Source organism: Asparagus officinalis, chromosome 8 (genome assembly GCF_001876935.1).
Source record: "Asparagus officinalis chromosome 8, Aspof.V1, whole genome shotgun sequence".
Lineage (NCBI taxonomy): Eukaryota > Viridiplantae > Streptophyta > Magnoliopsida > Asparagales > Asparagaceae > Asparagus > Asparagus officinalis.
This window is the reverse complement of record NC_033801.1, coordinates 67,531,637-67,556,732: the sequence shown is the minus strand read 5'-3', so window position 1 is coordinate 67,556,732 and position 25,096 is coordinate 67,531,637.

The following is a 25,096-nucleotide window of genomic DNA, read 5'->3' as shown; positions in this document are numbered from 1 at the left end:
CTGGCCGAGCCACGCTGTTAGACCCTAGAGGGGGGGTGATTAGGGTCTTATGCTAATCTAATCCCAATTAATAGCAATTAAAATTATGTTGATCAATTTGTTCTTGCAAGAATAAGTATGATATGAATATGAGAAATAAAGATGAATAATATGTATGCCAACCAAAACACAAACACACGATATGTTCACGAGGTTCGGTCCCCACGACCTACATCCCCGCTCCTCACCTCGAGGAGATATCCACTATCACAATCCGGTTTGGAAGCCGGAACTTCTACACACTCAGTTTACAAGTTCACTGAAAACTCTCACACTACACAATCACTCAACAATCACACTTTACACACTAAGTGTAGGAACCTAGCCCGTGTCCTCCTCCTCAAGTGCTCGATTACAACCTCTCCCTAGGTTCGTCAATCGACGCTACTCCTATTGGATTTGACTCCGTCTCTCTCTCCTCACACTTCTCTCGGTATACAAGTGTATCACAAGTGATTCTCACAAATAAAAGTTAAATACATTGATTTGTTCTCAATTAACAAGTGAGAACACAATGAAGCTCACACTCACTAAATCACACCCCACAACCCACAATATATAATATGGAAATATCAAGCTCAATAAGTGTGTGTGATAATAGTGAATAAAACTCAATAAATAACTTAATGAATATAGCTAATCAAATGAAAGTGAAATAGTAAGCTATATGGAAAGAGTTTAGAAAAACTTCTCAATGAACAAGAGGAGCTGAGGAATATGATCCCAATGGAATATGAGAGCCTCTTCTTGTTGTAGAAAACTTTCTCTTGAAAACAGATTTAACGAAACAACTCTTAAACAGCTCTTAAACGCGATTAATATCTTGCTAAACAATAAATTTGGATTTCTTGGTTATTAGAGAAGAAGAGCAGCAATGGGGTATATATAGTACCCTAATACAACAGCTAGAAAAAGGTAAAAGACCAAAAAGTCCATTTGAAAAACTAGCCGTTAGGTTCATTCTGTCAACTCGTCGGTCGACCGATACGGTCGACCGATTAGTTCAAAAACCCTGAGAAATAATGTTTTAAAGCCGGCGGTCGACCGACGTATATTTCGGTCGACCGAATGGGAATTGCGGTCGACCGACGGAAATTCCGGTCGACCGGAAAACACTTGAAAATTTCTCAGAAAACAGACTACCGTCGGTCGACCGAAATCTAATATGGGCAAAAAGACAGGTTTTGGGCAGTTTTGAAAATTCGTTAAAAGTATCAATTCATATCCAAAAATAGTGAAACTTTGGGGAAAGTTTATAAATGATAAAATGAACATGTTTGAAAAGGAATTTTTGGAAAAACAAATTTCTTTTGTGATTTTTGAAAAATGCTTAGAAAACCTGTATTTTTATGAAAGTGAAAGTTGATATAGGACTTGTAAATATTCATATATATATTGTGCATATATTATATGTATATAATAAAGTATGAGAGAGCTGTAAACAAGAGATAAAGATATTTTAACAACGTTTAATAAGAAATCATCTATATGATAGAAAACGTCGAAAACTCGTGTTAAGTGTATATATATTGAGCTTAGATATCATCATACAATATATATAAGTAAACTAAACAAATACCCAGGTAAATCCACGTAGTTGAACTTGAATCTTTAACACTTTATTGACGCGTGTTGAAATACCTGAAAAGAGAACATAAACACAAAACACTAGAAAACTTATTAGTAATAAATTGTTTGTCAAATCATCTTCAAAACTATAGGGTCAACAATCTCCCCCTTTTTGATAATGGTAAATAATTTATACATGAATATAAAGTATACACTGATAATCCACATATAAGCCAAAACAAGAATAAATGTCCATATATATAAAACATACATGACCATATATATGTATATAAAACATACATGACCATATATAACAGAATTAATTTGTAAGCTATATGTGGTATTTTTCTCCCCCTTTGACAACATCAAAAAGAGGGAAAAATGAGAGATAGGAGCGATGCTCCCCCTGCTTATAAGCTTAGATAAAAAAAATAAAGAAAAGGCTCCCCCTGTCAAATAGACTGAATGACATCAATAGAGCATATATACAGGAGCTAAACCAACAACTATCCATCAAACTTATGCATAAAAAATACAAGTAACAAAACATGATTATTCTCTTAACCATGCATTGATCATAAAACGATAAACTAGCATAGGCAATTACAAATCATCATTTAAGCATCATAGATGTGCATAAATATACAAAACTTAAACAGTGCAAAAGACTCATGATAAGCAACTTATTTGCTTCACACCAAATCATGAAAGTTGTTTCAACAATGCATTGATTTATAAAAGAAATAAACTGAGCATAATAAGCCACAAAAACATCATATAGGCATTAGAAACAACATATTTTTGCATAAACACAGGTTTGTCCACAAGATAGCAAATCATACATAAAACTTCACACAAAACCATACATAGTTGTTTCAGAAAGCATCATAGAGTTATTACACTCAAATAAAACAGAGTTATCAAGTTTTACAACCCAGAAGAGAGCATAAAAAAAATAAAACATCACATGAAGAAACTCAATCAGTCATCACCTCCTCCAACATCATCATCATCACCATCATCACTACCATCATCATCACGATCACCCTCACCATCACCACCTGAGCCACCAGCAGAATCCTCACTAGAATCAGACTCAGAATTAGAAGGGATCCCGAGAGACTGACGCTGGTATGAAAGAATAGTCCTAACATCCTTCTGAAGAGATGAGACTCGAGTCTCAAGGCAATCAAGACGGTCACAAATCTCAGAAGTGGAAGAAGTAGAGGCTCTAGAACGGGAGTGAGAAGATAGTTTAGGAGTGGAGTCATGAGATATTTGCATTCTGGAAAGTGAAACTTTATCAAAGAAATCTCTCTTGGATTCAACATTAGGTTCATTAGTGAGGTCAACATTGAAATATTGAAAAATGAGAGTGAAAAAGGAACCAAAGGGTAGAAACTTGGTATGTTTAGATGCCATGTTATTGACAAAGATAGTAGCCCAATCAACTTTGATTTTAGCAAAAATGGCATAAACAACATTAATCTTGTCAGAGGCGAAGTGATCAAAACTACCAGTCTTAGGAATCAAATTTTGAGCAACAATTCTGGCAATGAGTCTGGCAATTGGATTAAGGGAATTGTTGTTCATAGGATATGAGCATCCGGGTATAAACATTTGATGATTGACTGCAGGATCACTAAGCTCAATAGACCTGAGTTCAACGTCACCTGTTGGGATTTGAAGAATCCCCGCAAGTTCGTTGGCAGTAAAAGCTATTGCCACATTTTTAACAGAGGAGGAGATGGTCAAACTACCATCAGCAGAGGATGATGTGGACAAGTTAGCATAAAACAGATAAACTAAGAAAGGATAATAAGGAACTTTAAGACTTTCATCAAGCAATTTATCCAACCCAACATTATGAAGAATAGACCGAGTGTTATAGATGGCAGTTCAGGATACTTGATATACCTAGTTGGGAGAATCTTCAGTTTACACAGTTCCCTATATTTCCTAACAAGAGGTTTAAACAACAGATAATCCTCATAATGTGAGGCTTTTGCAGAGGAGGAACTAGATTCAGGTTTAGACCTCTTTTTGGGGGGCTTGGGAGGCATGATTAGCTAGGGCTTAGATAAGATAGAGGAAATTTGTCAATATCCCTGTAAATACAAACGAAAAATTAACAAATTTCTCTAAAAGATAAACCCTAGAAAAGAGGAGCAAGTACTAGAGCAATGAAATGGAATTAAATGGATAAGTGGGAGATCATTACCTAGCAAACACTTGGTAGAGATCGACTGATGCCAAAACCAAAAAACGGGCGACCGAATACTGAAACCCTAGGTTGCGATTTCAGAAAGGGAGGAGGAAGAAGGGTCGGGTGTTTTGAGAGAGGAACTAGCGGTAGAGATTGAGTGGATGATAGATCAAGGGTGATGTAGAGTTCGGGTCTAAACAAATACCCAATAATAAAACCAAAACCCAGTAAATCGAAAACCTCGCTGCTGTAGAGATTCAATTTCGGTCGACCGACTCGGTCGACCGGAATGCTTATAGATGACCGTCGGTCGACCGGGTCGGTCGACCGCGAGAGAATGTGCAGCAAAGGTGATTTTGGAAATATGTTTTGAGAGTTTTTACAATATAGACCTTTTAGAAATATGTTTTATAAAATATTGAAGGTTTTATAAGGTATATATAAGTGTTTTTAATTATAAAAACATACAAATAATTTATTTTTAACATTAGGAATATAATTTTTCATTCAAAGCCAAAAAAGAAATTATTCAAAACAAAAACAAAACAAATCATTAAAAAATACTATATAAGTCTTTTTGGTACCCAAATCATTTTGGTACCACTAGAACTTGGGACATGACCCCTATCATTTAAATCCAAGGCCCTAGGGTTATGAACCCGTTTGGGAAATTGAGTTAAATGGCCTTTAAGACCGCAAATAGAACATTTGTGAATTTTGTCATACATATGTGCATAGTGAATGGGTTTCTTAGAAGAATTAACATTGAACTTTGCACATAGGTCCATAAGCTTTTTATTATTAGCAATACAAGTGTTTAGTGTTGAATCTAAAGTAGATACTCGTTTTCTCATTTGATTCAACTCATCATTGTGCATACAAGCATTGCTACTAGAAGTAGGATAAACAAGTTTACTCATCATAGATTTTAACTTATCTACTTCTAACATAGCATCACGTTTTTCATGAAGCAAACTAGCATTTTCAATTTTCAAATTTTCATTGCATTCTTTAAGAATTATATTTTCATTTGCAATAAAATTAAATTTAGTAGCTAGAGTTTCATGAATGGATTTCATATTAGCATACTTACTCTTTACATCAATATAGCAATTGTGTAATTTTTCAAACTCAAGAGCAAGTTCATCAAAAGTTAGAGTATCATCATTATTGCATACCTCACTAGGGTTATCACCTAGTGGTAATGTACATGGGGATGAGGCTCCCTTAGGACTCAAAGCGAGATTTTCCAATGCTTGTTGAATAGCCTCCAATTTCCCTTCATGTGCTTCAATAAATTTTCATAAAGCGTGAGCACTATCAAAATTAACAAGTTTGTTAGAAAATGATGAGTGAAAGGCACTAATCAAGTATTCTAACAAAAGTTTGTTCATGTTAAACAATCTTTTGTCGTTATCACACCATTTGGATTTTTCAAAGATGGGAACAACATAGCCATCCTCAATAATTTCCCACAATTCAAATTGATTAGATTGAACAAAAAGTTTGAATCTAATACGCCATTGAGTATAGGGAAAAGTATCCAAACGAGGAGCAATATTAATAGCATATCCTAAACAAGATGAATCATACATATCCATAGAGATAGAATGCAAGAAGTACAATATAATTAAAACTAGATTAGCACAAGTACAATAACTTGGATCTTTAACTCAAGGCGGTTAGTCCTTAAATCAAAGAGCACCAAGCTCTGATACCAATTGTTAGACCCTAGAGGGGGGGGGGGGGGGTGATTAGGGTCTTATGCTAATCTAATCCCAATTAATAGCAATTAAAATTATGTTGATCAATTTGTTCTTGCAAGAATAAGTATGATATGAATATGAGCAATAAAGATGAATAATATGTACGCCAACCAAAACACAAACACACGATATGTTCACGAGGTTCGGTCCCCACGACCTACGTCCCCGCTCTCACCTCGAGGAGATATCCACTATCACAATCCGGTTTGGAAGCCGGAACTTCTACACACTCGGTTTACAAGTTCACCGAAAACTCTCACACTACACAATCACTCAACAATCACACTTTACACACTAAGTGTAGGAACCTAGCCCGTGTCCTCCACCTCAAGTGCTCGATTACAACCTCTCCCTAGGTTCGTCAATCGATGCTACTCCTATTGGATTTGACTCCGTCTCTCTCTCCTCACACTTCTCTCGGTGTACAAGTATATCACAAGTGATTCTCACAAATAAAAGTTAAATACATTGATTTGTTCTCAATTAACAAGTGAGAACACAATGAAGCTCACACTCACTAAATCACACCCCACAACCCACAATATATAATATGGAAATATCAAGCTCAATAAGTGTGTGTGATAATAGTGAATAAAACTCAATAAATAACTTAATGAATATAGCTAATCAAATGAAAGTGAAATAGTAAGCTATATGGAAAGAGTTTAGAAAAACTTCTCAATGAACAAGAGGAGCTGAGGAATATGATCCCAATGGAATATGAGAGCCTCTTCTTGTTGTAGAAAACTTTCTCTTGAAAACAGATTTAACGAAACAACTCTTAAACAGCTCTTAAACACGATTAATATCTTGCTAAACAATAAATTTGGATTTCTTGGTTATTAGAGAAGAAGAGCAGCAATGGGGTATATATAGTACCCCAATACAACAGCTAGAAAAAGGTAAAAGACCAAAAAGTCCATTTGAAAAACTAGCCGTTAGGTTCATTCTGTCAACTCGTCGGTCGACCGGTACGGTCGACCGATAACCCTGAGAAATAATGTTTTAAAGCCGGCGGTCGACCGACGTATATTTCGGTTGACCGAATGGGAATTGCGGTCGACCGAAGGAAATTCTGGTCGACCGGAAAACACTTGAAAATTTCTCAGAAAACAGACTACCGTCGGTCGACCGTATCGGTCGACCGAAATCTAATATGGGCAAAAAGACAGGTTTTGGGCAGTTTTGAAAATTCGTTAAAAGTATCAATTCATATCCAAAAATAGTGAAACTTTGGGGAAAGTTTATAAATGATGAAATGAACATGTTTGAAAAGGAATTTTTGGAAAAACAAATTTCTTTTGTGAAAACTACCTATTTTTGAAAAATGCTTAGAAAACCTGTATTTTTATGAAAGTGAAAGTTGATATAGGACTTGTAAATATTCATATATATATTGTGCATATATTATATGTATATAATAAAGTATGAGAGAGCTGTAAACAAGAGATAAAGATATTTTAACAACATTTAATGAAAAATCATCTATATGATAGAAAACGTCAAAAATCGTGTTAAGTGTATATATATTGAGCTTAGATATCATCATACAATATATATAAGTAAACTAAACAAATACCCAGGTAAATCCACGTAGTTGAACTTGAATCTTTAACACTTTATTGACGCGCGTTGAAATACCTGAAAAGAGAACATAAACACAAAACACTAGAAAACTTATTAGTAATAAATTGTTTGTCAAATCATCTTCAAAACTATAGGGTCAACACCACCCCCCTCCCGAGCCACGGATCTGGGCCCAGATCTGGGCCCAGATCCGCTTTCAGAAGCCTATAAATAGAGTGGACATGGCTCATTTTTCAAGGGTTGGAATTTTGGAGCCGAAACTCTGCTGGATTTAGAACTCACCTTCGGATTCAAAGCGTAGAAGACTCGGACTCTCAGATCTGGATCTTGGCGATCATCCACGCCAAATAAGGCAGGAGTTCGAGAGAGATTAGATCTGAGATCTACACTGTTTCCCTCCGGATCAGAACTTGGTCTTTGATCCCGAGAAGAGTCTCAATTTCGCTTGGTCGATTTCGATAACTACGGGCTATTATTTCCTTGGTGAAATAATCCCCTCGGCTGTTATTTCCTTCGTGAAATAACACCTGCTATATCGTGTAGATCCGACCGGATCAAGATCGCGTGGTGGTCCACGGATTAACCCCGGCTCAGGCAAAGAACCCACAAAAACGAGAGACCGTAAAACAGGATCTCGCGATTCGTTCGACATAAAAGGAAAGTTGTAATTTTTATTTCTTTTTGATTTTGTTGTAACCGGATCTTATAAAAAACCGGATCTTTTGTAATCGATAAACTATTACTCAAGAGTACAATGGAATCAAAGAACACAATTTTTTCCGCGAACATATGTTCCTGAGGATATAGAAGCTGAAGGGAAGTTGAGTGTCGGGGGGTTCAGAATCTGTTCCCTCGAGAGGACCTCTTGATGGGATGACCACAAGATAGGATCTGCCAGAAAAGTTTCCTTCTAAAGCTGTTCTTAGATATGTTCCTACCGAATTTGTAGGTTTGGTCTACCCGGTTGCCCCCCCCCCAAGTTCAATAATCCTAACGAAACTCATCGAACAGCTAGAGAGTTCAATGAAATTAACAATCGATGTTGTTAGACTTAAACGAGTTACTTTTGAGGATTTCGAGCCTCTCCCGACTAGCTTCCTAGATAGCATCGAGAGCTTAGGCGACATGCAATAGACTGAACGTTACAGAGAGAGTATTATCTTCTTGGAAGCAGAATTGAGGGTCTTTGTAGATTTATAGCACGATGATTTGGAATCTGAAGTGGAGAAAGTTCTTTCTCTTGCTCAAATATCAAAAGTGCATCATAGGGAAGCCCTTTGCAATAGCTTATCTGAAGTAGAGGCCCAAATCGTGATTTTGCAGAAGCGGCGCGATCAACTCCAGGCTGAACTGACCACTTCTGCTACTGGTCCTACTAATGAGGAACTTAGGAACGAAGTGGCTGAACGAGTTCGAGCAGCACATGAGAAGAAGTTGTTTGTGTTTAAGTCCAAGCTCAGATCCCTCAAATTGATGAGCACTGGCGCTTGAATCTTATATTGCTTTTAGCTGAGGATAAATTTTTTTTGTTTCGTATCATTTTCATGCCAAGTATTGTCACTCTATATCGGATTAACAATGTTGAATGAAAATGATATCATAATGCTCTTCATTGCATTTTCTTTGTTGTGTTTTAATTTGAGATAATGAAAATATTGAAAAATGCTATAGGTGTAATGTTAACTTAGCATAAATCAGAAATTCTCTTTATTATCACTTAGAATGATTCTAGAAATTTTCAATCCTCAGAGGTGTAATGTTTGATGTCATACAAGTTGGGGAAGGTTTAAAATGGTTTATTACTCTCCATTCAAATGAATTCTGAGTAATCAACCCCCAGTCTAAATAAAATTGATTTCTCATCTCAAACTTGCTGGGGAAAATTAGCATAATTTGCTACTTCTCTATTCAATGAATCCTGAATAACCAACCCCAATCAGGGGAAAGTTGATTCATCATCTCAGAGTTTGCTGGGTATTAGAAAAAGGGGGCTTCATGGGCATCATGAGTATGTCACCTTTCTGGTTGATGAGACGGTATGCTCCATTCGAATAGACTGATTCTATTACGAAAGGGTCCTTACCACTTGGGATTGAATTTCCCTTTAGTCTTGTGTGTCATCATCATGGGTCGTCTGACAGCTAGGACCAAATCGCCTTTCTTGAAGATCCGCTCTTTGACCTTTTTATTGTAGGCTTTAGAGATTCAAGCTTGATACAACTCGATCTGTTGCTGAGCCTGAAGTCGTCTGTCGTCTAATACTTAAAGTTCTTGAAGAAGCAATCGATGTTGTTCTTCATCCGTTATTTCGGTCTCAAGGGCGACTCTCAGAGATGAGATCTGGATTTTCAATGGTAATACGGCTTCACAATCATATACCAAAGAGAATGGGGTAGCTTTGGTAGGGGTCCTCACCGTTGTGCGGTAGGCCCATAAATATTGGCCAAGATTTTCATCCTAATCATGAAGGCTCTTAGAAATAAACTTCTTGAGGAGCTTCACGATGGTTTTGTTGAACGCTTCTGGAAGGCCATTGGCTGGCGGGTAGTATGCCATCGATGTGACACTTTGGATCCTGAAGTTATCGTAGAATCTCTAAAAATCGTGACTGATGAACTGTGTTCCGTTGTCATGGACTATTCATCTCGGTGCACCAAAGCGATAGATGACGTGATGCTTAATAAATTTGATCACATTTGAAGCTTTGACTTCTTTCAATGGAATTGTTACCGCCTACTTGGAGAAGTAATCGGTTACTGTCAGGATAAGCTGGTGTCCTTTGGCTATTGGCAGAGTGATTGGTCCCATAACATCCATTCTTCACATCTCAAATGGCCAAGATGACAATATTGGGTGTAGGTTCCCTGGTGCCTGATGGATGAAGTCACCATGAATCTAACATGCATGATACTGTTTAGCATAATCAACAGCATCTAAAAAAATTTTGGCCAATAATAGCCAATTTGTCGGAGACGGTCTCCTAACTTAGCTCCGGGTTGATGAGCTCCACACATCACGTCATGAGCTTCCTTGAGAGCCTCTTGTGCTTCTTTTCTAGAAAGGTAACAAAGCAAGACTCTATCATGTGATTTGCGGTACAAAGTTTGAGAGACCATATCATAATAGAATCGAAGAGCCTTCCGTTTGATGGTTACCAATTCTTTAGCCATATCGGGCAGTATCTCGTACAAGACATAATCAATATACGGGAACCGCTAATCCCTTGGTTCCAGCTCAATTGAAGTTGCACAGGTGATCTCTTCTGTCGCCTTATTTGACCAGTGCTCTAAGGGAAGCTTTGGGTGATACAAGTCACGACCCATGATGAATATTGTCATATCTTCTTTTGGCGGCAATCCTAAAGAAGTTGCCAACGAGGCTAAAGTATCTGCATATGTATTCTGGGCTCTTGGGATGTATTCAATGAAGAAGCCTTCAAACTTCTGAGCTAGCTCTAGCACAGCAAAGTGATATGGGACTAAGTCCTCATTACATACTTCATATTCTCCTCGGACTTGATTCACGATAAGCTGAGAATCACCATAAGCCTTGAGGTGTTGAATGTTGAGCTCTTCAGCCAACTGCATCCTTAGTAGCAAAGTGTTGTACTCTGCTACATTATTGGTGCATGACTCGATTAGAGAGAATCCTCTTGTGATTACATGACCGCCTGGGGATACAAGTACTACTCCCACGCTAGCAGTGATTCCTCCATTAGGGTTAGCTCTGGACGCACCATCAAAGAACAACTTCCATACTTGTATAACTTCTTGAGTTGCACAAGCTTCGGTGACTTCATCTAGTAAATCTTCATACAATTTGGATGATTTAGATACTGGATGGTTGGCTAAGAAATCTGCCAGAGCCTGACCTTTAACAGCTTTCTAGGGCATAAATTGTATGTCATACTCCGATAGGAGGATCGCCCATTTTGCTAGACAATAATCACAGAAGTTGGCTTCGTCATGAGCATTCTCAAAGGATTTACTTTAGAGATGACATGAATCGATTGTTCGACCAAATAGTATCGCATCTTCTGGACATCAAATATTAAAGTAAGGCACTCCTTTTCCACTAGATTATACCGGTGTTCAGCTCCAATCATGGTTCTGCTAGGGTAATAGATTTCTTACTCGTGCCCTTGGTCATTGTTGTAAGCAAACAAAGTCTCGATAGAAAGATGTATGACTCTCACATATAACAGGAATGGTTTCCCTGATATTAGGGCTACAAGAACAGGTGGTTGCGTGAGATATCTCTTAATTTTCTCAAATGCCTTTTGGCAATCTTTAACCCAAACGAATGAAACTCCTTTCTTCATCAGCTTGGTAAAAGGCTGACAGTGTCCCGAGAGGTTTGATATGAATCTTCGAATGTACACCAATCTTCCTTGCAATCTTATGAGCTCTTTAATATTTCCTGGAGGAGACATTTCTTATATAGCACGAACCTTTTCTGGATCGAGAGAAATTCCTTTAGATGTTACTATGAATCCCAGGAATTTACCGCTAAAGACCCCCAGGAATGACTTGGTTGGATTCATCTTCAGTTGATGTGCTCGTATGATGTCAAACATCATCTTCAGATCTGCAAGATGATCGCCTCTATTTTTGCTCTTTACTACGATATCATCCACATAACACTCTATCTTTTTGCATAAATGTTCATGGAAGATTATATTCATGGCACGCTGATAAGTTGCCCCGGCATTCTTTAGTCCAAAGGGTATTACCGTATAACAGTACACCCCTAGGGGTGTTCTAAAAGCAGTGTGTTTTTCATCTTCAGGGTATATTTTAATCTGATTATATCCTAAAACCCATCCATAAAAGACATCCTCTCATATCCACAAATATTATCGATCATGACATCTGTGATGGGGAGTGGGAATTCATCTTTCGAACATGTAGCGTTTAGGTCACGAAAGTTGATGCAAATTTAGACCTTACCATTTTTCTTGGGTACAGGAACGATATTAGCAACCCAATCAGGGTGTTGTTCCTCTCTGATAAAGCTTGAGTCGATAATATTTTTGACTTCTGACTCAATTGCTTCCATAATCTCTGGACAGAACCAGCATTGTTGTTGTTTGATGGGTTTCGCATCCGGATCAATGTTAAGGCAATGCATGGCTACTTTGGGATCAAGACCAGGCATGTCTTCATAATTCTAAGCGAAAACATCTATATATTCTCTGGTGAGAGATATGAGGTCTTCTTTCTTCGGAGGTGATAAGCTCTCGCTTATGAAGATTGGCTTAGGATCGGATTCATCCCCCATGTTGACCCGGATCATCTTATCTTTGGTGGATGGTTCATGCTGTTCGAAACGTATATCCCACAAGATGTTAAGGCATTTGATCCAAGGATCGTTGGTTGATTCGATCAATTCTTGGTCATCCTCTGCATCTTCAACTGGATGACTAACTGAAGCCATGTTCACGGACATACTTTTAAATATCTCTCTGACACTTACATCGGATTCCCATTAGGATGTTCCAAATGAATGTTCTTGACACAAATAGTTGCTAGTCTCATCTACTGAAAGGGGAGGAGTTGAGATATAACCTAACCCTCTTTTAGTTTTATGGTAATAATTAGGAGGTTTTCCTTCTGGAGTAGAAAGCCGAATCGGCGCTCGTCTTCCTTTCCCAAAATTTAAACCTTCCTGTTTGTTAAAGTTGTAACCCATCCTTCACATCAATTTGATGGAGTTAGATTCATGATAATGGAATTGGGAGACTCCCTGGTCTTCCTCTGAACTCTTTTGCTTGAGTAATTCAGGTTTGATCACTACAACAAAATACAACATTGCCGACGAAACAAAAACGTCGGCAAATGTTTAAAAAACGTCGGGAAAAATATTTCCCGACGCAAAATACAGCGTCGCTAACGCGTCGCCAAAAGTGCGTCAAGGAAAGTATTTGGCGACACAAATACACTGCGTCGCCAAAAGTATACTTTTGGCGACGCGACAAGCGTCGGGAAAAGTACATCTTTTAGCGACGCATATAATTTTGCGTCGGCAAAAGCATACTGAATTTTTTCATATGCGAAATGGCGTCGGGAAATCTTGCACTTTTGGCAACATACTTAACGTCGGCAAAGGGCAATGCGTCGGCAAAAATACACTTTTAGCAACGCGGAATGGAGCGTCGCTAAAAAGCTTATCTTTGGCGACGCATGATTTGCGTCGGCAAAAGTGTAACTTTTAGCGACGCTCTATTCTGCGTCGTTAAAAGCTACACTTTTGCCGACGCAAATCATGCGTCGCCAAAGATAAGCTTTTTAGCGACGCTCCATTCCGCGTCGCTAAAAGTGTATTTTTGCCGACGAAGTTTGCGTCGCTAAAAGATATTACTTTTACCGACACTTATCGACACTAATTTGCATTGCCAAAAATAATATATTTTCTACCAAATACAAACCTACACTGAATCTGAACATCCACAAAAAATTTGATCTCATTCACATTAACATAAAAGTCTATTTCTTCATTTCCCCTTGAGCGCTAAAAGCGTTAATTTACAAACTTCCTCTTGCATACCCAAGTACATAAAATCTCTCAAAAACAGATTACATCAAGAAAACTAGAAACAACAATATCAAATTTGTATCATTAATTAAAAAGAACAAATGGATTTGAGGAAGAACATGGCCCAGTTTAGATAGTGCATCTGCAACAGTGTTTGCCTCTCGCATACAGTGTAGGACAGGAACTTCTCTGAGGTGAAATTGCATGGCTTTCCTTTTGCTTTGGCAGTGAATCTTGCTTTGGCAAAACCGAACCCAGCATGAATATCCGCCACCATAACATCAACATGGAATCAAACTTCTTGGTAGGAATGTCAGAAGTCCCATCAGCTTGACCACATTTGTTATATCGGCTGAACCAACCAAGCAGAAAAACCAAGCAACACCATGAGCAGGCCAAAGACATACAGCGAAAACTAGAAACAACAATATCAAATTTGTATCATTAATTACAAACTTCCTCTTGCTACAGTGAATTTTGATATGCACAAAATGCCATTTCCAGCAAGAGAACGAAGACTTGGAGCATTGTCTTTCTAACACGTGATATTTGACAACCAACTACTACAATAAAATTGAAAAAAAAATTGTCTAAAAAATAAACCCAGACACTTGATCGTAATAAAAAACTGTTTAGAAATAGTTTATGTATAAATCAACAATAAAAAATAATTTATATGGAATAACTCTATTTTAAAAGTGATTTGCATTTAAAAACAGGTCTTGGGTTCGATTCCGAATTAGATTATACATACACGTCTCACTTTCAGTATACAGAAGCTAAACTTTAATGACCTAATCCTACGCCTAAACAATGGACATAAAAAAGTTAATGAAATTAGTCACGTATACTCTAAACTATTAACGAAACAACAAGAAACAACATTATTCTAAGCTCCAATCTACAGGCCCAAAGACATATTGTATATTTCTATTTTTACAGAGTTCGAGATGTTATTCTTTATCCGATATCAGTTATCTATTTCCAAGTTCAAGGTTAAGTAAATGCCAATAAAAAAAACTTCAAAATATGAATAATTTCATCGAAACAATACTATTCATTTTTAGCTATTTTATGAACAAAACCACATTCATCTATTACTTTAGAACTACACTCGTTGAGAACTTAGTTTTGTAGTTTCATACAGCAAGATACCAAGATTTTCAACTGCATACTCGTTAGTCAGAACAAGTTAATGGAAAATTTTGAGACATATAATCATTAGTATGTAAACATTTACAAATCTACCAAATAACAGACATCACTTTTTTTTTTGGCATCAACTTGGTCAACGCGATTGTTAGGTCATAATTTGTGCGTGTACTTCTCTTCTAGCCTTCGTGTGGGTTCTAATTTGATGTTCCTCTCACGCCACTGAATCACTCACATAGTATGTAAACATTTACAACTCGAATGGGCTGTTTGGTGATTTGCATTTAAAAAAAATTTGTTGAAGCCTACTGACTACTGTACAATCTTAAATATGGTGCCAAACTAAAGTAGGAAAATTAATGACTCTTTTAAGTATTAACATCACATGAGTCATGCTCTCTAACCAATACATTCCAATGGAAAAGCTTAACTACCCTCGTTCCAGTAAGAGGAACATCAAATGATGATCATAAATTACTACTTCAAGAACATTTATCTAAACCTGTTTTATAGCATAAAGTTTCCTGCCCAAAACATACCTCAATAAGCAATACCCAAAACATACCTCAATAAGCCTACTGACTTAATCTATCTCTAGTCAGTGCCATCCAACTCTTATCCATATATGTTTACAATTGGTGTGAATATCATATTAATTTATTATCATAAAATAAAAAGTAGCATCTCAAATGAATATGCAATAACAAATAAAAAAATTATCACAACAAAGTTACTTGCTGACTTGTAATGTGAAAGCAGTTGAAATCAAAATTAGCATGAGAGCATTTATAGTTCTCAGTACATGTGGAAACAAATTATATACCTCTAAAAAAGAAAGGAAGGAACCAAGGAGATGAAGATATTCTTGACAGTTAAGTTCTTATGTAGTCCATATTTTTGTAGATGTGTACTCTTATTCTATAATAAAATGATGCACAACTCTAGTTACAATATATTTCACTATGTGATCCAACATGGTTTTCACTAACAATCTATGGTGTGTTTGTGAGAGAATTGATCATGGCCATGTAATGTATGTGTGTGTTTGTGTGTGTTTATACACACACACACATGAGTATAGAGGTGTCATTTTCTGACCTAATACATTCATGTACCTCTTCTTAGTACTTTGCCATATATACTAAACAAAGGAGAATATCTTAATATCTAAGGTACATGTCTCTTTTGTGTAAATGAAATTGATGCAACCCTACATAATGGTGCAGATAAAAATAAATTTACTGGAAACATCAGAATATGATAGTAAAATTTTCTAACCTACCTATAAAGTTCAACACGAGAACCACCGTAACTGATTTCAGAAGGAAGTGGGGTGCCCATGCCAATATTGCTAGTTCCACTACCGCAATTTTCGCAAGGAGGTGAATTTACCCACCTGTAATAACAACCAGTTTAAGATTTTAAAAAGTTGAAATTAGAATCAGTGGATAGTGTGGTTTAATAATTTTAAAGGAAAAAATTAAAAGTCAAAATCACATAATACACAGAACAAAAAAATTAGAACTTTTTTAAGGTTCTAGGTTCTTGATGAAGTAAAATGATTTAGATCACCTAAATGATTGCTTGAACCAGGAAAGCAAATGCAGCAAGAAGGCATGATCTTTCTCTTCTTTTGAAGGTTTGAACTTTCCCTCCTGTTGAAACAGATGAGCCAATCTCACAAGAGATTAAGTCAAAGATAATATAAGAGCACGGTGCAAACTAACACAGTTTTATATTAAGTTGTCTACCATGCAAAAGCAAACTCGATAAGGTATGTAATTAAAGAAATATGACCAGTATGGTAGAAAAGAGAGTCTGAATCAGGAGATTTGCTTGAAACATAAATACTTCCTCAATTGAGCTATATAAATGCCCAGCTTCTCAATTAAATTATCAGCTACCATATACCGTCATATGGCCTCAAGCCATGTTTCTTTAGCCTGGGATCCATATCTATCTTCAAATAAAGTTACTTCTAGTGTCTTACTAGTGCACACATTAATAGTCTTACACTCTTTAGCTAGGACTAAGTTAAAAATGGATATAACAAATTGCAACTCGGTAACTAAAACATAAAATGTGCACCTTGGCCAAAGAAACCAGTGCCTTCTCCTCAACTTCATCAACAGGAACAGACTTTTGTGCAGCCTCCTGGCGAACTGGGTCCTCATACTACATCCCCTCAAAAATAACACCAAAAGTAAAACATAAAATTAAACAATTTAGATATTGAAACATGCATATAATTATATAGAAACTTCAGTAAATGTCGAAGAATTACCAAGAATACTTGTTTAACATAAGGCCGCACTCTCCGTTCAAATTCCCCACTATTTTCACTTGCTCTGTATTGTTGAAAGAAAAGTGCATCCTCTTCAGCCTAAAAACATGCAACATTTATAAGTTAAAAAATGGAATCATCTCATTAGTAATACATTCATGTACCTCTTCTTTATATTCAGCTCAATTGGGTGACTTATTTATTACTTCTAAAGATATCTATTAGATTCGAAAAAGCACAGACACAAACATAGGCATGTTGATACATACAGGATACACTGAGATATCAAAACAGGTACATAGGAAAGAACGTCTATAGCTATAAGTGTCAAGTCTGCTTCGTGTATCCGAGCTGCACAACTTCATGTCGAAATGGCCATACTTTGTCCATATTCATCGATAACAACCCAAAGTTGTCTGAAATTTTTCGAGATCTAACTCTTTGCACAATCGATCCCTCCAAAAGCTGGAATTAAAAGTAAAATACTAATTTCTAAACAAGAATCTTAATAGATAACCTATTAAATCTAAAGTGTCGTCAACTAAAATGTTTTCCTTGTCCTTCAAATTTCTCATTATCTTAAATATCTACTTTTATGCCTACAAATTCTCACTGTGTTTGTGAAACCTTTACAAGGAGACAAAAAATGATGTGGATGTCAATGGTTTATGGAGCCTATCATTTCAATGAAGTACTTTGATCACAAAAATTCGAAATGAGAATTATATCGAAGGTTTATATATTGTATCCTTTTCAATTGCATTTGTATTTGCATGTACCCAGAAGGAACTAGAAATAGCACAAGATGCTAACATCCTTAGAATATGCACAACTTCAGTTTCTTAATAGGGGTTCTCTGGCTTGAGCATAAGTAAGTGAATCAAATACTCTAATAAGGTAAGATGTGTATAATTAAAGAATCAACCCATGAGATGAAGTTAAAAACTTACTTGTTTCCTCAAATATTTCGTAGACAATAAAAGCACAGATTCAAGAATCATGACCCAATAGAAACCCTAGGGTTACAACTCAAAGAAAATGAAATCTAATAAGATACCAAAAAAATTAGGGCAAATACAGTACCTTGAAATGTTCCTGCAGCTCGATCTCACGATCCTCCTCGTTGAGCGGGAGGAGGAGGAGGAGAGGCGGCGAGATCCGACGGAGACGGCGGTGAACTTCGACTAAGGCGGCGATGAACTTCGACGGAGGCAGCAAACTCCGACGGAGGCGGCGATCTCTGACGATGGTGGCGGTGAGCTTCGACGAAGGCGGCGAACTTCAGATTAGAGAAAATAAATGGGGGGAATTTTCTGATGAGAGAGAGAACGGGGGTGGGGTTTTTTTAGCTCTTCGTGAAAATAAATGGGTGGAATTTTCCCTCCTTTGTATGAGTGGGGAAAATTTCGGAGGGGAGGGTTAGCGACGCTGATAAATGAAGAAGCGTCGTAAAAAATGTAACCTTTAGCGACGCCAAGGAAGAACGTTGGGAAAAGAACACTTTTAACGACGTTAGTCTACTACGTCGTCATAAATGCACACTATTAGCGACGTTAATCCTAAAACGTCGCTAAAAAGTTATACTTTTACCGACGAAAATGAAAAAACGTCGGGAAATCTATAACTTTTACCGACGCTAAGTTAAAACGTCGCTAAAAATATACACTTTTAGCGACGCTAATTATAAACGTCGGGAAATATATATTTTTTACCGACGCTAACTAAAAGCGTCGGGAAAAACATAATTTTTGGCGACGTTTTTAACCATACGTCGAGAATAAGCGTCGGGAAAAGTGTAATTTGTTGTAGTGGATCTTACCGAAATAGATCGGCTTTTGCCCTTTCCTTCTGGACGAGACCATGAAGAAAACCTTCTGTACCTCCTCCATCTCTTCGAATGTAGTGAAGGATGATTTTAGTGGAAAAATGAGTGATACCTCGGCATGCAATGTGTGCCATGAATCAATATCTACATCTGTATCAATCTCTATTTGTTCATATTCAGATGATACATTAGACAAGTAAGCCAAATTGAAATCTTCATTAATGTATCACTCTTTCTTACTCAGTACATTATTATAATCCTCATTCTGACCCATTACATCAAAATTCAACTCCCATAGATAATCTTCCTTAGGATCGGGCTCGATGTCAGCTTCATTGCCATTGTCGGCGGCCTCTTTTGACTGCTCTGGCTCTTGTGAATCTAAATAGAAGACCGAGTCAGTGTGGAAGTTCTCCACCCCTCTGAAAGGTTGTTTCTCGGTGATCAGAGTTCTGACTTCTCCCTCTACGATAGCATATTTCATGACCTGATGAAGAGTAGACGGAACAATTCGATTCATATGAATCCAAGGTCATCCTAGCAACAAATTATAAGACGTGTCCGCATCTATGATGTAATAAGTCACTTCAAACTTGAGATCTCTGATTTGACACTTGAGTTTAATTTTACCTAAGGGTCATGTGTTGTTGGCATTAAAGTCGAAGATGGTCATTTGAGTGGAACTCAATCGTTGTAGGGGAATCCTTAGGACTTGCATAACCCGATAAGGCATGATGCTGAGTGCTGAGCCCGGATCAACTTAGACACAGCTGATCTCAGAAGATCCGATATGCCTCATATAGCACATTGGTCTATCATGCTTGTGTTTAATCTGCATATCTTCCTGAGTGAATGATATTGATACGAGTCGCCGTGCGAATACCTTTGATCGTAGAATTATCAAAGGTGGATTAAGAAGAGGATAACAGGAACACAAGAACAATTCAGTATGTGACAAAGGAAAATGCCCTCTTTAGATTATGAGTATGAAAAGATTACAATCCCTCTCTCACAATCTCACTAGAATCGAGAATAAGCTCTCAATTCTCTCTAAACCCTAATCTCTCTTGATTAGAATCTCTCTTTGATTACATCTTATTAATTAGAAAGCCTAAACAATCCCTTATATAGGTGTAACAATGTGGATGGCAAAGTGGTAAATAACCAAGCCCAATCCCAACAAGAATTCGTGCAAACATAAACCCAAACGAACCAGGAAACCTTCAATGAGTCGACTCACGACTGAGATGAGTCGACTCGTCCGAAACTGGACAAAACAAAAAACTAGCAATGAGTCGACTCATGACAGAGATAAGTCGACTTGTTAAAGATTGCTGACAAACGGCTAGTTTTCGTGAGTCGACTCATGACAGGCATGAGTCGACTTAACCTGATGAGTCGACTCATGACTGTTATGAGTCGACTCACGGGCTAAAAACTGGATGCTTCTATTCTTCTATTCGCCGTCTCGTTCCACGTTTTAACCTGCGTTCCACTGTGCTATTTTACACCTCTATTCTCAAGTTACCATGAGAATCATCCTCAAGCTCCCATGAGGATCACTAAGTTCCGAAGAGAAGATACACTCGTATCATGGGTCCCCCCCATTAGGAATTTGAAGTCTTGTTCAGGTTAGAACTTCAGCTGAGAAAACTCCCGAGCTCCTCTATCTTTTCTGCACCACCTGGCCTTGCTAGGAACTTGATAGCGACGTACAACTGGAAACGACTCCTTCGCTCCTTGCCTTGTCGTAGTCGTCTTCCGCTCCAACATGCAATCCTCTTTTGATGGCTTTTCTGAAAGTCTAATGCACAGCAAGACAAGCTTCTTGCTTGTATTCACTAGCCTCTTCGCTCGCGTCTCCATCCCCAAGCTTGTCTCCCTCGGAAGAGACGCCGAACGAAATATGAACTTTTCACCACCTTTGGTGAATTTATACTTCTGAACCCGCCTCTTGTAGATCGTATATCTATCACATAAGTACGGATTGCCCAGTATAATCTAACAAACATCCAACAGAACTACGTCGCACATGACCTCGTCAATATACGACTCATGGAGCGTAAATCTGATAGTGTATTGATCAACTACACTCAGTCTCTCCTCCTTCTGAATCCACCTCAATGGATAGGGCTTCAGATGCTTGACCGTCTTCAGATCCAGCTTCTGAACCAAGGCCTCGGATATCAAATTCTTCTCGCTGCCAGGATCAACTATGACATCAACCAAACTGGTCTTCACTTGCAACTTCAGCACAAAGAGCTGCTCTCGAGGGGTCTTCGTCCTCTTTCATAGCTTGTTTCCCCGCCATAAGGTTAAGACTGTTGTTGGGCTCTGTCATCCACAGGACTTCTTTCGGACCTTGAGCTATCACATATACCTTTTTCTCCTCCTCCTTCTTCAATCCTCTTGGCTTGAGATGAGGATACTTCTCCCAGCATCGATCACCAACATGCCCTGTCTTCTCGCAGTGACTACAAATCAGTTCTGCTTTCCCTGGATCACCCTTCTTCTCCTCCTTATATTTGGAACCACTAGACTCGCCTCTCGTCTGTTTGGAGTCTCCCTTAGTCTCGTTGCCCTTCTTCTGCTTGCCCTCAATGGCAATAGCCTTCACGCTCGCCTCTGTAATAGTCTCGATCGTGAATAACTTCATCTCCTTCCGGATATAACCGCTCAATCCTACCATATACTTCATAAACACAGAATATTCCTCTATCGCAATGTTGAGGACCATTGCCTGCTGCTAGAACTCTGTGGTGTATTCTTGAATGGTTTGATTGAATCTTTGGCGTAAGTCGTACCACTTGTACTAACGCTCCTTAATGAATCCTACCGGGTAGAACTGCTTTCTCAGTAACTCCTTGAACTTGTTCCACGACACCGCCTTCTTCTCCTACTTGCAGGAGGATTTTTACCACGTCAACGCGTGCCCTAAAAGCTTTAAAGTCACGAACACAATCTTCTTCTTGGACGAATATCCATAGAGAGTGAAATACATCTCCATACGTTCGATCCAATCATCGAGTTTCTACACATTGACACTCCCATCATTAACAGGAATCTCCATCTTGAAGTCAATCTTTAGGTTCAAGTAAGAATTCTTACCCCCTTGATGCAACGCAGCCTTAACGGTCTTCTCCTCCTTGTCGGGATCTGAATCCACTCTCTCCACATTGGACTCCATAATTTTCTTCTTGGACTTTGAAGAAGATTCACCTTGTTTATCACCTCTATGGATAAGACTGACGAGTTATGTGAGAGTAGACCCTATCGTCTCGATCTGCTTCTCCAATGCATCAATCCTCACTAAATTGTCTCCTTCAGCCATCTTCTTCTTCCTTAAAACCTGGACTCCTTCCAATGAAATAAGGATCTCGCCTAGCTTCTTGTATTACGATCGAGTCAGGACCTTACACAGGATGCCCCCTTCACAGGATCTGATCGCTCTGATACCAACTTGATACGAGTCATCGTGTGAGTACCTTTGATCACGGAATTATCAAAGGTGGGTTGAGAAGAGGATGATAGAAACACAAGAACAATTCAGTATGTGGCGAAGAAAAATACCCTCTCTAGATTATGAGTATGAAAAGATTATAATCCCTCTCTCACAATCTCACTAGAATCGAGAGCAAGCTCTCAATTCTCTCTAAATCCTAATCTCTCTTGATTAGAATCTCTCTTTGATTACATCTTATTGATTAGAAACCCTAAACCAAGCCCAAACCTAATAGGAATTCGTGCAAACAAAAACCCAAACCAATCAGGAAACCTTCAATGAGTCGACTCACGACTGAGATAAGTCAACTCACGACTGAGATGAGTCAACTCGTCCGAAACTGGACAAAACACAAAACCAGCAATGAGTTGACTCATAACTGAGATGAGTCGACTTGTTAGAGACTGGTGATAAATGGCTGGGTTTCGTGAGTTGACTAATGACAGGCATGAGTCGACTCAACCTGATGAGTTGACTCATGACTGTTATAAGTCGACTCACGGGCTAAAAACTGGATGCTTCGATTCTTCGATTCGTCGTCTCGTTCCACGCTTCAACCTGTGTTCCGCTGTACTGTTTTATACCTCTATTCTTAAGCTACCATGAGAATCAGCTATCCTCAAGCTCCCATGAGGATCACTAAGTTCCGAAGAGAAGATACAACCGTATCAGATATGCATGGCAGACTTCTTATAGCTTGTAGACATTGTACACAAGATTGTCCTGTAGAAGCTTCTAGAACTGGAGCAACTTGAGTAATAAAGCCCTCTGTGTTTGTTAAAGCTTCAATTAGAGCATCCCTTGTGGTCTTGGACAATCGCAGGAGCTCGTACAGGGTGATCCTTGCAAGGATGTTAGCCAGTTGCGCCATGACGTTGAATCGAAAGGGAGCGCTTGATCCTCCAGTCTCCTATTGAAGAAGGTTCTAGTTGAAGTGAAGTTCTTTTTGTTTTTATTTGTTAGTTGTCTTCTTAGGAGTAAAACCCCCAGCCTCTGGGGCTTGCTCTTCTGCTCCTTGAGCACTTTGGCCGTAGTTTTTCAAATATGTTTTCCTAGATCGGATACCAGGGTTATCTTCTTGATCTGTTGCAAGGAAAATTCTCTCTTCTTTCGAGTCCGTAAGAGGTTTGAGATGATCATCATCCTCATTTATGAGGGGCTAATCATATTGGATGACTTTTCCTTTCCTCTCCTCTTCTTCATTGATGCACTTCTCCACTGTTGGTCTTCAATTAAGTCAGGATGGACCCACATGATTTCTTCTTTTGGAGTGGTGAGGGGTATCAAACCTTTATCCTTCTAACTATATGGGTTAGCATTCTTCATGTGTATTTCTCCCTTAGGGATAGGGATGACACCATCCACGACCGCTACGGGAGGAAAATCTCCAAACTGGACCGGTGTTAAATTACTGGATACGGTCTTTTGTTTTGGTTTTAGCTTAAGCATTGGCATCGACCAGGTGTTGCAGAATATCCTTGAAGATATAACATCTCTTTGTTGGATGTCCTAGCATCCTATGATATCGGCAGTAGTTAGGGTCATCTACTTTCCTTGCTTCTTCGGGTTTCTTCACTTCAGGAAGTTTCAGCTTGTTATTCTTTCGAAGTAGCTAGAATAGGGTGTCCACATGTTCCTCCTTGAAAGAATACTAATTGGGCACCCTTTATTGATTCGACATCTTGCCTTGCTTCGCAGATGATGCTCGGGTGCTGGTATCGGCAGCCAGAGTCTCCTTTTCCTTGGATCTAGGAGTATTGCCTTGATTGTGTTGCGCTTGCGGCTTTGACTTGTTAGCTTCTTCAGTTCTAACTCGGGCAACAATCTCTTCTACCTACTCTCCTTGTAAGACCAACTGCTTCTAGGAGCGATATTCTGCTACTCCTATTTGAGCTAGGAGATGGGTCTACTAGTTGTGCCTGCAAGTTTCCACCAAAGTAGATTGTGTCATACCTGATGGGCATCGTAGGGTTATACTTCGAAACCTCTCCACAAAGGTTTTTATGGATTCTCCTTTCCTCTGCTTGGTGGTGAGAACGATTGAGACAGAGACTTCTGAATCATCGTTAAAGAACCTGGCTAAGAAAAACCTTTCTAGATCTACCCATTTCTGAATAGACCTAGCAGGCAACTTCATGAACCATACGAAGGCAACCCCCTTAAGGGTGCCGATGAACAGGCGAGTCAATATGGTATTATTTGCTATCACATCTCCAGTCTGCGACTTAAAGTAATAGATGTGTTGATTCGGTGATCCTGTGCTGTCAAAAGCCTATAGTCGGGGCTTTGAATTTTAGAGGATAGGGAGATGTGTCCTATTCTGCGGGATAAGGCCGCACTACTCCATCGTCTTGGAGCTCGCTCCTATTAGCAATTGTATTAAGACAAGCTTCCAATTCCTTCATCTTGGCCGACTGAGGATTGTGCTCATTCTCACCCTCCTCTTCTTCGGAGGTAGACTTTATACTGTGAACTTTGTGGTCCGAATTCTCATTCACTTTATCTTTCCCTTTTGACGATTTTGTCTTTCGGGAGGATTCAGCTTTTTGGACCTTTTCTGCGATAAGTTGAGTCATCAGATCTCGCAGTTGATTGAGAGTCTCTTGCGGAGCCTGGAGCATGGCCTGATGTT